General features: G+C 41.0%; 1 long non-coding RNA gene across 1 annotated transcript; it reads right to left on the reverse strand.

Annotated features, from left to right (window-relative positions):
- Nucleotides 1-958: 958 nt before the first annotated feature.
- Nucleotides 959-2,924, reverse strand: LOC306788757. The gene is made up of 7 exons (XR_013772620.1): nucleotides 2,802-2,924; nucleotides 2,623-2,677; nucleotides 2,475-2,526; nucleotides 2,097-2,150; nucleotides 1,891-1,998; nucleotides 1,598-1,659; nucleotides 959-1,506 (listed from the first exon to the last, which is right to left on the reverse strand). It is a non-coding gene; the product is annotated as an uncharacterized lncRNA (long non-coding RNA).
- Between the last annotated feature and the right edge of the window lie 805 nt (nucleotides 2,925-3,729).

Genomic DNA, 3,729 nt, shown 5'->3' on the forward strand with positions numbered 1-3,729 from the left:
ATAAAAGGCGAAAGATCGCGCATCTGTGGCGTTGTAGATGTGAAGTAGGGTGAAACGCACACACGCGTGGATCACGAAGCACTCGAATCCATGCCACAAATAGCGTGATCTTTAACGTAATTTATAAGACGTTTTGGACTACGAAGAAATTGTATAACATGACGGGGATATATGTATATGTCATTGATGTCATTGATAAACTGTATTGAGAAAATTGACTGTGGAATTCCCGTATTGAGACCTCCGAGTCCCTGGATCTTAAATCGTGGGTGGCGTTCAGTGTAAAATAGTATTATCTCTGCTTAGAGTAAGCTTGACGAAGTTTCTGGACGAGAGCACAGACTTTAAGTTTATCGGTGTGTCGTTGATAACGGACGGAGTTAAAGAACGTAACCAGAAGCGAAAAGGACCAGCAGAGTCCTGGGTTACTTACGTGTGTTAAATTGTTGTGTTGATATACTGTCATACTGATACACTGTTATACTGACCTACTGTTGGTGTAGTGGTAAGCATAACAGCCTTCCACGCGGTGGCAAGCCGTGTATAGTTGGCATACGCTGACAGCCAATGAAATTGCAGCATTTCATATCGCTGGTTTCAGCTCCTGGACGCAGGTTCGAGTCTAACTGGGGCAAAGCCACTCATCAATGACAAAGAGCTATTCATAAATCAAGAAATGTTTATCCAGCTTTACCTTTTACTGATTGTCACTAGATTGTAGTGGCAGATAGATTATCAAGTACTTGACTTATTTTTGGCTATAAACCTATTATATTGTAGTTTTTACTGTTGACTATAATGATTCACGTATTAATGAGACATGTGAACATTAGTGAATGAAATATATTTATTAAACACAACAGGGACAGTGAATATTGAACACAGAGCCAATAATGCAAGGTCACAAATACACAACACAAATATGTTAAACAAATATAATAATGACAAAACACTCCCCTTTTCTCTTACTTTCCCTTTTCAACCTCCCATCTCTTTTTTTCTGTCTCATAAAAAGCAGGTTGTCTGCTTCTCATGCCCTGGTCTTTGTAAAAGGAAAAGACTTTACCAGGGCAGTAAATGTACTTCCCTGTTAGTCCAGGGAACCCCGTGTGAATGTGAGGACTGTTTGGATCCTGCTTCAGATCCATCTGACAGAATCGACACTTGCGACCTGTGGGCTGGGATTCAGTCCTCTTCCTCTTCGGCTGTCTTCTGCCCTCCACCCTTTTCCTTGTAGCATCCAGTTCCAGCTGAAAGAACGTTGGAGGAGGAAGATCAGAGATGCTGTGGATTCATTCTGGCTGGGGAGGGAGACGCCACAATGACACCATCTTCATGAGGTTGCGCACAGGAAAGGAGCCTGGCCAGAGACCCGTGGATTCCAGCTCTGTCTTCATCCAGATCCTCTGCTGCTGTGAACAGGTCCACTGGCTGACTTCATGCTCGTAGCCAGGGAGCTGTGGAGGAGGACGGTGGGGACAGCTAACGGCCTGGGTGATGGCTCACCTAGTCAGACAAGAATAAACGGAGCAAATGAGTACGATTCTGGTTGCGTCTTGATTTAATCTTTTGACATGAAAAACATTCTCACACTAACTTTTATCTCTCTGTGCTGGTGACAGTTGAGCGTCTCAGGAGAAATCAGGGGGGCCTCTGACACTACAGAGAATATTAAACATGTTGTCATTATTATTGACAGTAAGATGAAGCAAGGATGTAACATGACATCTACACTGTAGTCTGTGAAACTCAGCAAGCTGGACACTGGAGTGCTGCCTACCTATTGTCTGAATACAGTGCAGCAGCAACTGTATAGAATTAACAACAGTTTTGATGAACACTACATGTAGTATATTTTTAAGATGCAAATACAGGTCAAATAACACACACCAGGGACTGTGACAGTCGCCTCTGTTGCTGGACGACCCGCTCCTTCTGGCAGCAGACACGTGAGCTCCTGAGGAACAGGCACTGGTCTCCTTACAGTTACAGCGGCGGCTGCAAGGTGAGAAGGATCACAAAACACAATCAACGGTTTATAACAGATATGAGCACAGTGAATATGACAGATGTGTTTAAATGTTGGATGTATTTACCATCTACTTGTGAACCCTTCAGATGAGTTGGTGCAGCCAGTGTAGCAGATGGTTCTACAATGGAAAACACCTTGTCAGTAATTTATATTTTGACAATATACAAACACAACTGTTAGTATCGTTACTTCACCTTTCTCAGCCGTATCCAATGACAGACTGTTTCTCACATTAATATATAAAGAATATACTTCATTCATACACGTGTGTTTGTCTTTCAATGGGTTAATATTCAGTGGCCAGTCATTGTGATGTAACCTAGGCAGGTGAAGCAACATGGCACACTTCAAACACATGCATTCAGGTGTTAGTAACACAGCAGTTTCATACATACATATTGTTTCCTTTTATCCATATAAGAAAACAAAGAGTGATACGTACCCTCATCATGACTGGTATCAATTCATAGTCACGAGGACAACAAGCAGAACACCTAAACATGAGACAGAACGGTTCAATGCTTCATGTGGGATAAGAAGTCATGGTCCCATGCTTGTCTGTTGATGGCAGAACGTTTTTGGTGAAAAACCTCTTTCTGTTCCCGGAGCCTGTTGTTGTCTGGCTGTTTGATGATGCAGAAACAGCTGGTAAACAAACAAAAAACATATCATATACACTGAATAGAATACACGATTAATAGCAAACCGGCTGAACTGTAACTGATTTTAAATCTTCAGGTGGTAGAAATGAAAGACATCAAATGTTTACTCTCAGCTCTGCACGTGTGGCTTTGAAGGAGATACTCAGCATCCCTCTCTCCAGCTCTTCATCTTCATCCATCACTGAGATGCAAACAGACGAGAATTAGAACTTCATTAAATTAATATCTTCTTGCACTTCTTGTACATAAACATTATTTTAACAGTGATGGAGAAAGTCTACACATCTTGTACTTCAGTAAAAAAATATGTATTAATACCACCACATGGTGTAAATACTCTTTAAGTGAAAGTCCTGCATTCAAATCTTACTTACTCAAAGTCTGACTTCAGTAAAAGTACAAAAAAGCATGTGTTCATCACTTTAATGACTTTATATACTGCTGGTAGTTTAATCTGTAATAACACATCATTTATTAGTTGAGTATATTTTGTCTGATATCCTGAATCTGCCAAGTAACTAACGTTAGTAACTAATGCTGTCAAACACACGTGGAGCAGTTAATGTACATAACTATGAACTACATGCATTAATGACGATACGTGACGTGATACAACGGAGACGTGCATGTTTATTTAACGTTAACGTGATTCACATGAACCACCGGGTCCGGTCACAGCTTGTTGTTCTTTTGTTACGTGTCCGTAAAGTAACAGAGTATATCTTACGTTCACCACAACCTCAACCGGCCGCTGCTCAGCCTCTGTGTTCACTGACATGCGTAGTAAACGCAAACTCATTTTATTTGAATGCACGTTCGTGTTAACTTGTGATACTTTTGGTCACAAAAACGCATCAAAGTCGGACATGAATTAACCGGTATGAACCGTTAACGGCTCCAGATTACGTTACGTTGTAAGGTAACGAACTCATACAGTCAGAAGTCCGACTTCGACACAATATAACACAAAAAAAACACAACTAACTTTATCTTTGAAGCTTTCAAGTGAATGTCAGACAGCCCAGACTAATTGTC

Source organism: Melanostigma gelatinosum (assembly GCF_949748355.1).
Source record: "Melanostigma gelatinosum genome assembly, chromosome: 2".
Classification (NCBI taxonomy): Eukaryota; Metazoa; Chordata; class Actinopteri; order Perciformes; family Zoarcidae; genus Melanostigma; species Melanostigma gelatinosum.